This window comes from Polypterus senegalus, chromosome 9 (genome assembly GCF_016835505.1).
Source record: "Polypterus senegalus isolate Bchr_013 chromosome 9, ASM1683550v1, whole genome shotgun sequence".
In the NCBI taxonomy this organism is placed as follows: Eukaryota; Metazoa; Chordata; class Cladistia; order Polypteriformes; family Polypteridae; genus Polypterus; species Polypterus senegalus.
The window spans coordinates 136,475,029-136,487,364 of record NC_053162.1 but is presented as its reverse complement, the minus strand read 5'-3'; the positions used below and the strand labels follow the sequence as shown (position 1 = coordinate 136,487,364).

The window sequence follows — 12,336 nt, the reverse complement described above, 5'->3', positions numbered from 1 at the left end:
GTGTTTTGTTTGGTAGAGATTATATCTCAATCACAGATACCAAATTAAGCATTGTGTCAGTTTTAAATGGTCACACTGGTGATGCAGGACACGGTGTTGTGCTACACAACTTCCATGACAACTGGGAGCCACAGGCCAGTAATGCGGATAATAACATGGCAGCACCCAACTGTCAAACAAAATCATTTTACAACATTATGAAAAAATGAATAATTACATTTAGGAAACATATATTGTAACTGTGAAGAAACCACACAGAAAGGTGCTAGAGAAAAAGTAGCCCAATTTCTCACATAATATATTGTACTAAAAAATATTTTAAGAAAAAAATTCCCAAAGTGCACAATTCATAGCACAAAGCACCTTTTCTGACCTTTGTGTCTCCCATTCTTATCATTACGAGATTTCCAGGAGCTGGTAGGATGTAAAAGGAGGGAATTACTCCAGATGGCATTCCAGCCCACCACACTGCCACTCTTAGGGCTCATTTATACTTCACACTCAGAACGCTTACATGCACGCATTATGGCTGCCACATGTTCCCAGCGTTCATTTGATGTGTCCTCTGAGCAGGTCCTCAGAAATTAACGTGACGCATGCGCAACTTGCAGTACCAGCAAAATGTCAGGGGGCGCAGTGTGATAAAAGTTGGAATGTGACATCAGAGTCTCTGGTTACAATCTACATGTGACAGAAAGCCACTTTGGGGATCCTACTTGATCGATGCGCGCGCTTCGATGTTTGATAAATGGTTTTGTCTGGTGAAGCAAAATGCTGACATAAAGATGCATTCATGGTGCTTTTATATTCAAGTGTCACATATTCCCGATCGTAATGACACTAAACATTTTAAAAGTCTCATATACTGTCTTTTGTGCCATCTTTTTTTTCTGGGGCTTCCTCCTGACCTGACAGGAGCGGCAAACATCAATATAGGTGGTCCACATCTAACTATGCAATTTTCATTACGCTATAGCTTATTAAGTTTACTAAATAGAAAATCTCCTGAAAAATCCTGGACCATCAAGAAGTATGCGAACTGATGACATGAAGAATCGTCTTCTCGCCGAACTGGAATCATCCCCAAATAAATCAATGTCATCCAGACGATCTGAATATGCATAATTAGATCTGGACCACCCTGTAGATCACCATACAGAACACATTAAATGTATGATATTCCAACTCTCTGCACATTTAGAATCCTAAGATTTACACTTGATATCACTTTCATGATGAAATGCATTAAAGTACCGTATTTACTTGTGTACCACGCGCCCTGGTGTAAGATGCACACCCTAATTTTTACAAAGAAAATCGCGAAAAAAGTTTTGCCCTGTGTACGACTGTGACAATGTGGGTTCGGCTCCACGCTCCCATCTGCTATTTGGAAGCCCTTGAACCCAACACCGTCGGTAATGTCACCGATGAGCTAGTCAGTGAAGGCAACAATTGAGCATGGGGATGGTAAAAGTGAAAAAGTGCTTTTATTTAAAACAGTCAAACAAAAATAGTGTTCAAATAAATAGTGCAGTGATTTCATAATCTTGTTTAAATAAATAATCCAATAAAAAAAAAGTGGAGGTAAAAACACTACAAAAAAACAATCCTTTAAAACGAGGTTAAAACGATCATCAGGAAACAGTCTATAAAAACAACAAGCCCGGTGCTTCTTTTATGATGCGTTTAGCGTTGGCGTCTCACCTGCTTCTCCCAGTTGGGCTTTGCAACAGGTGAGACGCTCTCAATGCAGTTGACCTTCTTAGTGCCTACTTCTACTGTTCGGATTGCCCCACCGATCCTTGGCTCCGGTCGGCTCCTCCGGACAGCGACTTGGGAATTCCCCGCGACCAAGGCTCTCATACAGGGAGTACCACGTCCCAAGTCCCAACTCCCGCTACCTTCTGCAGAGAGTCCTGCGCCTTCCAGTCACTCCCGTCCTTCCGATCAAACTCTGCGGGAGAGACCACAACCACTACTTCTCCCAGGTGTTGGCCAAACACCCAGGCTGCCTTCAGCTGCCTGCGAGTGTTCACTCGCTTGCTCAATCGTCCACTTCCTGCTGCACCGATTTGCTCGCTCAGACTCTCTCTCCTTACTGCTTCCCGCTGCAACCTTCGTTTCCTTCTCTTTCCTTTTTTTTTTTGTTGTTCTTTTTTTGATCTTCTATCCGACTCACGCTTCCTTTTATATAGCGAGGGGCCATAGCAGCTGCAGCACATTAGCCACGGGAACAGTCACGGATGTGGGCAGTCCCTCACCTGTGCACTAGGTGAGAAACGGCCACACCGCAGAACGCCCTGCGGCTTGCTACGGCCACTACGCCCCCTCACGAAACCGCCATGAGAGCGGTGATTATCTATTTAGAAACTGTCCCTTACTGAGAGCATTGTGATTGTATAGAAAGCGCGAGCAAGTGAGCAAGAGAGAGAGCGCAAGTGGGCGAGCAAGTGAGCGAGAGAGAGCGCGAGTGCGCGAGCGAGATAGAGAGAGAGCGTGAGTGCGCGAGCGAGATAGAGAGAGACCTTGGCTGAAAGAGAGAGAGAGAGAGAGCGCGAGCGCGTGAGCGAGCGCAAGTTCGCAAGCAAATGAACAAGAGAGAGAGTGCGAGTGCGCGAACAAAAGAGAGTGCGCGAGCAAGAGAGAGAGCACGAGTGTGTGAGCAAGCGAGCAAGAGAGAGAGCGCGAGCAAGAGAGAGAGTGCAAGTGGGCGAGCGAGAGAGTGAGTGAGCGAGCCCAAGCAGAAGAAGTTTCCTCGTGTATGACGCGCAAATGATTTTCTAATGCTAATTTTCGGGAAAAAATGTGCGCGTGGTACGTGGCATGTATGTTACATTTTACAGATAAATCGCTAATTTAGTTTAAATAATGAATACTGCTAATAATTACACACATGGGGGTGACATGGTGGCAGCGCAGTAGCGCTGCTGTCTTGCAGGGAGTTACGTCGCTGGTGTTCCCTGTCTGGAGTTTGCACGTTTTCCTGCTGGGTTTCCACAGTGTGCTCCAGTTTGCTTCCAAAGATATGTAGATTTGGTTACAATACAATACAATACAATACAGTTTATTTTTGTATAGCCCAAAATCACACAGGAAGTGCCGCAATGGGCTTTAACAGGCCCTGCCTTTTGACAGCCCCCCAGCCTTGACTCTCTGAGAAGACAAGGAAAAACTCCCAATAAAAACCTTGTAGGGAAAAATGGAAGAAACCTCGGGAAAGGCAGTTCAAAGAGAGACCCCTTTCCAGGTAGGTTGGGCGTGCAGTGGGTGTCAAAAGTAGGGGGTCAATACAATACAATATACACAACAGAACAATTCCTTAAGACAGCATAATAAAAATTTTAGAAGTACGGTTTAACAGTAGATGATATGACATAATTAGGTTTGGATATTTTTAGAGTCCTGGAGAACTCATCCATCAAGCTGCCTCCCCATTTGGCCATGCCACGGCTGAAATGTTGCTCCGATGAAAGAACCCCTCTTTCCCATGATTCCTGTGATCCTCCATCAGGGATGACTTTACCATAGGCAGGCAAACAACTTGGCAGGTGGGCCGTGGCACCAATGGCCACATTTGGGTACCGAGAAAAGAAACAGAATAGGTGAGGGTTAGTATTCAAATATAATTATCATGTTACTTATGTTATAGTGCTAATGACTAACAACAGAGATGCAGTATGTACAGTTAATCAGCAGCTCTAGTCAGGATATGCTAAACTGAAGTTGTGAGTCTTCAGCTGGGATTTAAAGGCTGAGACTGAAGCCTTTAAACTAAAATGACGCCAGTGTATGTGAGTGCTTGTATTCACCTTGCAATGAGCTGATGCCCAGTCTAGGGATTGTTTCTGCCTCGTTCGCAATGCTAGCTGGAATGGGCACATCCCTGGATTGATGGATTTAATCATTAAACATCCGTTTCAGAGATATTGCACTAAGATGTCATCGGAATTTAATGGGTCTTCCAGGCAATTCACAACACAGCGAAGCCAAACCTGTTCTCACCATGATAATATCTCACACTGCCACCTGGTGGATTCCTCCACATTTACCTAAAGTACACGTGCAAGTATAAACAATGAAACGCTTACATAGCAGGAGCGTCCGCTGGAGCATGCGTCGCATTGCATGAAGTATAAACCCGGACTTAGTCATACAAACTAACAGACCAACATGTGCAGCCATGTGGGGTTACTGGGGGAAAACCCAACATGAACACAATAAGAATGTGCTGATTGCAGCACAGACCTGACCAGCGTTTGAAACCAATGTCTCTGGAGTTGTGCCACCTACTAACATTGTTAGCTCTTGTGGAAATAATCACAAGGAGATATAAGAAGGTTTGGGGTAGCCACCATGTGTATTTGAAATAAATCAATTTAATAGTAATCAGAGAGCTTTTCAGACTGAGTCCACAGCAGAACTGAGGTAACAGAACAAAATGGCATTCTTTGTATTTTATTAGTTTTAATTAAAAGCAAATAACAATCCATACAATCAGATCAAATGTAATAAAACCCAAATGGTTTTACAGGGAAGACAGGAAGGGGTGTGTCTGTGGGGTTGGAAACGGAAGTGAGGTCAGGTGGGATTGCCTTCTCATGGTCTGTGTTATATAGTGAGTCCACGGCTCATAGTCCAGTTTGTAAATAAATAATTGCTGCACTTGCAGCTTAAACAGTGGGTGTGGTAGTGTGGCCGGAGTGGTTCCTGGACGCTACATCAAGCGGGTGTTTCCTTGCTTAAGTGCACAGGTGAGGAATCATCCACATCCACAATTGAAGCTAATCGCCACACCTGAGCCACATCCCCGTAATAAATAGGAAAAGCGCAAGGCAGAAAGGGAAATGGTAAAAGAAAGGAAGAGGCAGAGAGCGAGAGAGCAGCACTAGATGAAACAAAGCGGAAGAGCCAGCCAGCTGAGAAAGAGTTAGGTCAGCGCTGTCAGGGGTCCCAGATGGAGCGAGTGATTGATGCTCATGGGACAGGATTGTACACACTGGGTTAATAGAAAAGTGGGAATGATCGGGGAAATGTCCGCCCTAGGGTTTCGAGGGACAACTTCGAGAGTGAGAAGAAAGACAGGAGGACAACTAACCCCGAGCGGTCAGGCAGACGCCGGCAGAGGCAGCCAGGACAGGGGTTGGTAATGTGAAGTCTACTTTGAAAGAGCTGGAGAGACAGGGAAGAAGCTGAGCTTGGCCGGTGTGACCCCAATGTCATCAGCAGGATTTTAATCTCGTTTTAGCCTTGTTTTAAACATCTGGGATTTTTACCTGTTTTTGATTGGATTATTTATTTCATTACTTTTAGATTGCACTGCACTATTTATTTGGACACTGTTTTGTTGGATTGTTTTAATAAAAGCATTTTGCACCTTTTTGCATCCTTGCTTCGTGATGTCTTCACTGTCCAGCTCATCCGGTGACATTACCGACAGTGTCGGGTTCAAGAGCTCCCAAAACGGAGATGGGAACATGGAGCAGAACCCACATCATCCAGAGGAAGAATAAGAGAAAGTGTTTGTGGGCAAAACCGCCACCTGTCCGGTGTACAATTACAATTATTTAAGCCCATAAGTTGCCTCCCATATGCACATGTGTGACACACTATATTATTTTTAGCTTAATTTGTGATTCTAAATTACCCCTGTATGAACGTCCATAATATACCTAAATAAATATACACAAACACAATGGTCAGAACACACACCAGCTTAACTAAATGGGAAGAAAATTTAAAAAGAAAGAAAACTTCTGACTTGGCTATCATAATCACAATGAAGCATTGTGTATTGCTGTCGGTATAAAGGAGCCCTGGTAGCGTCTCCTGACACACTTCTGCTGAATATATCGTTGACTGAAAGTCCTTAGTGTTAGTGTGTCAGAGAGAGGATCTGCAGCATTGTTCATAACAGCACTCAGTTTTGCTTTAATTGTCTCCTTTGCTACGACATCTAGGGGGTCCAGAGTGTATATATCTCATATATATTTCTCTTCTTGTTCATCCTGCTTCCTCTTCAAACCCAGTCCCGCCCACACACAGCCCACATGATATTTCTCGATTCCTATTCGTCCTCTTCCAAACCCTTCCCCACGCTCACTGTGGCCTCCCATACACCCCCATGCCGCTTTTCTCGATTCCTATTCCTCCTTCGGAATACCATGTTCCCCGCTCCTCTCTCATGACCCCATTGGTGTCACCACCCTATATCTAGCCTGACCGCGTGACCTTTCACTTCGGCCATGTGTGCGTCTGGGAGTCTTTTCCATAGCCTGCTAAAGGAAGGTACTCTCTCTACCATTGACATTGGTTTCACTCTTGCTATTTTCGTTATACTGTGACGGTTGTTTCCTAAGCCTTTGTTATAAAATGAACGACAGTATCTTCTCTGTCGACGGGTTTTTGTACAACGTCATCTGTATTCCAGGATCCAGCAACTGCCTGTTCCTATCAGTGGGTTATTTCTTGACACAAACCGTTGACGAAGGCAATGCACCGTTTTCCGTTCCTATTCTTACACCACCGTATGCTACGGCGAGCTTCGGCTATCGAGTATTCTTTAATTAGCTTGTTGATTCTGTGGGCTTCTCTTGTAGTGATGTTACCAGCCCAGCCCATTACAGCTTAGAAATTTGCACTGGCCATTGCAGAGTTGTAAGAGATGTGGAGGATAACAGACTCCTAAGGAAGAAGAGCCTGCTTTGCCTTTTCTTATATAGTTCCTCTGTGTTCTAAGACCAGTCCAACCTGTCATTAATGTGGAACCTGACGTACTTGTAGGATCAGACCACTGCAACATCCACTCCATGAATAGTGGCTGGACACATAGGCTGTTTAGCGTGGGGAAAGTCAATAACCAGTTCCTTGGTTTTGCTGTTGTAGACAATTCTCTTTGCACCAAGTAACAAAGTTTTATGACTGACTCCTATACTCTGTTCTCATCTCCTTTATCAATACACCCTGTAAGTGCAGAATCATCAGAGAATAAGCCTTATAGAGCAGATAGATAAATGCATCCTCCACTCCAATCTAATCTTAATCAATAAAAAAGTCGACAAAGAACAACTTTCACTGTTTCCCTTGTTGTTTTAACAAGTTTGCTGTCTTCCTTTGGATTCCTACCACCAGTGAAGACTGGACTAAATAAAATGAAGCCAATCCAAACCCTCTCCCATTCCTAACACCTCATACTTTGGCATGATATGTGTGAAGTATGATAAAAAGGTGAGGGAAGGAGGCCTGGGGTCCTGCTGATGTCCCACCTTTGGATGATAAAATCTGATAATGTCATCGGTGGATGTTTAAAGGCTAATGAGAATGGCATTTTCAGCAGCTGCAGCCCCCCGTGACCAAGAATTGGATTAAGCAGCTTTGAAAATGGATGTCTGCTTAGATTTATTTGGTTTGGTGCGAAAGACCCTCAGCGGCACAAGTCCCCCCCCACCACCTTCTGCTAGTTCCTCCATTAGACATCAACATCATTTGTCTAACCTGCCGAACCATTTGCTGGCCCTAATACTCTCTCAAGGGTGTTGGCAAATCACGTTGTACACCTTCTGTGTCCTTAACATCCCAATTTAGATTTGTCATCAGACTTCACTACTGCTGAGACTAAATTGAGGTTAAGCGGTCACAATCTTTGAGCTGTTTATTTAGTTATAAATAAAGCAAAGGCCATGTAAAACAACTCTTGCTGTTGTCCTTCATAGCTCCGCTCTGTATCTGCGTCACGCAGAGGTTCACAAATTGATGACTTCTTAGGAGAACACGAGGCCTTGTACTTGAAACTAAATCCTCTGCATTGTCCCCTTTGCTCAAGAGAGCACGGCATTAATGAGCCTGAGAATGAAGAGTCACATGGAGACAAGGCTGGTTTCATGCTTAACCAGCTGGAAAACAAAACGATCAGAGCAGCTCAGTAATGAGAGGTCAAAGGATGTGCCAGAAGAGCGGCAGTGGCGAAGGGAAATGAGGAGGGGTGCAGGAGAGCTGTTTAGTTGGCTACGTTCTCGGTGGACGTGGTGGTCTTGACCTGCAGCTTACTCTTCTGTAAGAACACAAATGCTGCCGTCTGTAAGATGGGAGGGCAGAAACCTTGACTGTCTGAGTGAGTGACATGAGTCCCGAGCCTTCTGATGTGTACACATCACTGCATATTCTCAAATGTCTCTTGTATTCGAGAGTGACGGCTGAGAACACGCAGCCATTTTTATACTGCAGTCTTGTAACATGTCAGAAGGTCCCCTCACCACAATCTGGAGGGCCACAGCAAAGGGTCTGTCACTGAAATGAATGCTATCATTAAATTTGAATGAATTTGCAAACCTTTCTGAATCACATTCACAATCACTTTGCCATAAGGGGCTATTGAGTGCAGATTGCTGGGCAGAAATGGCCAATATATCCATTTAAAATGAAATCTACAACACAATAAAATGTACAGGAAGTGTATTTATTGTCACATTCCACTATAATTTTATTTATTTGTGTATTTGTTTAATTTTGTTCTGAAGTCTTCCTCCATGCTACAGATCTTCCTCTTCTCTGTATCTTCACCTTGCCATCAGTTCACCATTTTCTCATTAATAGCTGACATTTTTTTTTCAAAACCTTCCTAGCACATATCTACAACTTTTACCAAATTCCAATTTGGACTCCAGCCATCTGGCATTAGTAGTCCTGCTGCATCAAGAGCAGATTGTGATGCCTTCATCTCTGCGTTTTGGAGGTTGTCCATTTCTTCCATTCCTGGTAATGTCTCTTTTATCAATTGTAGTTGCTGCCCTCCACTTACTGTACTCAGGACTTTCCATTGTGGAGAAACTGAAGATGAATCTTCATTTTGGCTTTCAAGAAAATTGTCCATTTTGTTTTCAAAGATTTTTTTGCTTTTTTCATATTATTATTTTTGGTTGTTTTATCAATGCTATTTTCATTATGGCACCATTTTTGGTAGATTTCATCACAATTGGTTTCTTTCTGTAGTATTTTCTGTTGGCCGCATTTGTGACATTGCCAGTGAAATAATAGTGCCCCATAACGTCATCACATCTTCCTTATTTAAGTTTGCAGCATCCATCCATCCATCCATTTTCCAACCCACTGAATCCAAACACAGGGTCACGGTGGTCTGCTGGAGCCAATCCCAGCCAACACAGGGCACAAGGCAGAAACCAATCCCGGGCAGGGTGCCAACCCACCGCAGAAGTTTGCAGCATATGTTTATCCATTGCAGATGCCCCAGAGGAGAGTTGGGCATCCTGCCCAGGACGGAGGTGAAATCTTGACCTGGTCGGGATGCCATAATGGAAGGAAGGACTAAATTGGGGTAATACCAGGATGGGACCATCCTGAGTGGGGTGCCCAAAGATTACAAGAACCGGCAAATAAGGACGGTTGGGAGCAGTTCATACCCCACTTTAATAGGTGGCAGTTTCCCTCGTATAGAGACCCAGTTTGGACACCAGCAGGGTTGCATGGAAGTTGGACTACAGAGGTGCAGCCCTGTATGGATCCCTGGCGGACACGATTGAGGGCGTTGCTGAGGGAGGACCTCCCTGCCTTTCTCATAACCTGGAAGTGCTTCCAACTGGCTACATCACGTCACCAGAAGTACTCCCAGGTCCTCAATAAACGAGACTGTAATGCCTTGTTCAGTTGAGTCAGAGCTGGGAGTGAGGGTAGGCAACACCCGACTGGAGGATTAGCGGGTGGGGGGAGTGGGATATAAATAGAGGGGAAGAGAAAAAGAAGAAGAGACACTTGTGTGATTGTTATACAACGTATTTATGTAATAAAACCTATTTTTATTTGAACTCTGCATTCGTGTTTGGGGTTTGGGGCTCAGTGGTGCCCCTATCCTTCACAACAAGCATTGGATCTTTTTTAAAAAAAAGTGACCACAATATACTATATTTTTCAGTTATAAAGTTGCTAAATTTTTATTTTGATAAGATTGTCTTGTATAATGTGAATACAGGAATGACTTTTATTATGAAGCAAATGTTACAGGAAGGATACCATCTTGGGGAGGGTAGGGAAAAAAGGAGAGAAAAAAACTGGAAAAGAAAGCCCACTTGAGCAATAGACTTTAGCTGTGGACCTCCAGAGCTCCACAACATTGAGGAGGCTGTCGCTTTATATTATATACCTTTATTACGTACCCCTTGCTAGAACGGAATTGGACCCACTTTTGCCTTCAAAACCACCGCAGTTCTTCGTGGCATTGATTCAACAAGGTGCTGGAAACATTCCTCTGGAATTCTGATCCAAATTGACATGGTAACATCATCAGTTGTTGTAGATTTATCAGCTGTACATTCATGATGCGAATCTCCTGTTCCACCAGATCCAAAAGGTGCTCAAATGGATTTGGATCTTGTGACTGTGCAGACCATGTGAGTACAGTGAAATCATTGTCATCTTCAAGAAACCAATTTGAGGTGATTTGAGCTTTGTGACATGGTGTGTTATCCTGCTGGAAATAGCCATCAGAAGATGGGTACACTGTGGTCATTAAGGGATGGACATTGTCAGCAACAATATTCAGGTAGGCTGGGGGATTTAAACGATGCTCAACTGGCCCAAAGTGTGCCAAGAAAATATTCCCTACACCACCACCACCACCACCAGCCCAAACCATTGATGCAAGGCAGGATGGATCCATACTTGCATGTTGTTGACGCCAAATTCCGACCCTACCATCTGAATGCCACAGCAGAAATTGAGACTCATCAGACCAGAAAGTATTTTTCAAATCTTGTATTGTCTAATTTTGGTGAGCCCATGGAAATTGCAGCCTCAGTTGCCTGTTCTTAGCTGACAGGAGTGGCACCCAGTGTGGTCTGTTTCTGCTGTAGCCCATCTGCTTCAGTGTTCGACGTGTTGTACATTCAGAGATGCTCTTCTGCATACCTCAGTTGTAACAAGTTACTGTTGCCTTTCTATTAGCTCAAACCACTCTGGCCATTCTCCTCTGACCCTTGGCATTAACAATTCACACCCAGAACTGCCACTCACTGGATATTTTCCCTTGTTTGAACCATTCTGTGTAAACCCTAGAGATGGTTGTGCATGAAAATCCCAGTAGATCAGCATTTTATGAAATATTCAGACCAGCCCATCTTTGCACTAACAACCATGCCACATTCAAAGTTACTTAAATCACCTTTCTTCCCAATTCTGTTGCTCAATTTGAACTTCAGCAGGTCGTCTTGACAATGCCTACATGCCTATATGCATTGAGTTGCTGACATGTGATTGGCTGACTAGACATTTGCATTAATGAGCAGTTGAACAGGTGTACTTAATAAAGTGGACTATGAGTGTACATCAATGTCAACAACTGGTTACACTATGGTTAAGATTAGGGTTAGGGGAGGGTTATCTGACTCAAGTCAAGAAAACCCATTGACAAACATCTGCAATCCAATTGGCCGTCCAGCAGAGCTACTGAATCGCGGAGCTGCGGTGGTCTGCTGCTGGACCCATCTCCACTGGGGAGAAGATCTTCCATCTTTGTATACAGGGCTGTAATGTGTTACATTCAAAAAGACCAGGAAATGTAAACCTTTTGGAATTTTATTGAGGATTATAATGTGGTTGTAGATTTCAAATGGAATGAAGAAGTTTCAGGTGTCACACACGTGCGCTTAGGAGGCAGCCAGCATTCCCTAAGGTGAGTGATACAACACGAGACAGGGGATTGATTATGAGTATTAATACCTCTCTCTTTCAACAGAGCCAAAGAAGAAAAACCCTTACCATCAGCATTTCCAGTCTCACAAAATGGCTACTACACAACAATCCCATCTCCAGATACCATAAACTATGTAACTTTCAGCTTCTCAGTAATGATGTCACTTCCGCCTCCTAATAATGTCTCCACGTCCTGCTCCTCCATGATAACGTTACTTCTGACTACCATGAATGATCTCAATCTGGTTCCTGTTGACATCACTTCTGTCTCTCTGCATTGGTTGTCACTTCCTGTATTAAATCATTTCCTGACACTATTTTGTATATAAATCCTCATGTAATCACTGTACGATGTCAAATGCTTTGGTTTTTTTTGATCAATTTTCAATCGTTTTTTCGTCTAGTCCGAACGACATTATATGGGGCAATTCCCCAACTCTTTGTGACGTTTCTTTGAGTGAATTTATTTCATTACACAGGATAATTCATCTAATGGATTATGTTCACTGGATGTTCTCAGACTTCACAACAAGGAAACACAATCAGCATTGTTATGAAGAAAACAGTCCAATTGGATGGCTGGGTGAGATCAAACTTCATAAAGATGTAATGTGGAAGTGTTAAAAGTAACTGACTTGT

The 12,336-nt window shown here is 43.6% G+C and overlaps 1 protein-coding gene across 1 annotated transcript in view; it reads left to right on the top strand.

Moving 5' to 3' along the window:
• alg9 (ALG9 alpha-1,2-mannosyltransferase) overlaps positions 1-12,045 on the top strand; it is a 191,810-nt gene extending 179,765 nt beyond the window's left edge. Inside the window, exon 10 of the mRNA XM_039763958.1 lies at positions 11,741-12,045. The gene's annotated coding sequence lies outside the window, so the exon portion shown is untranslated. The remainder of the gene's footprint in view (positions 1-11,740) is intronic.
• The last annotated feature ends 291 nt before the right edge of the window (positions 12,046-12,336 follow it).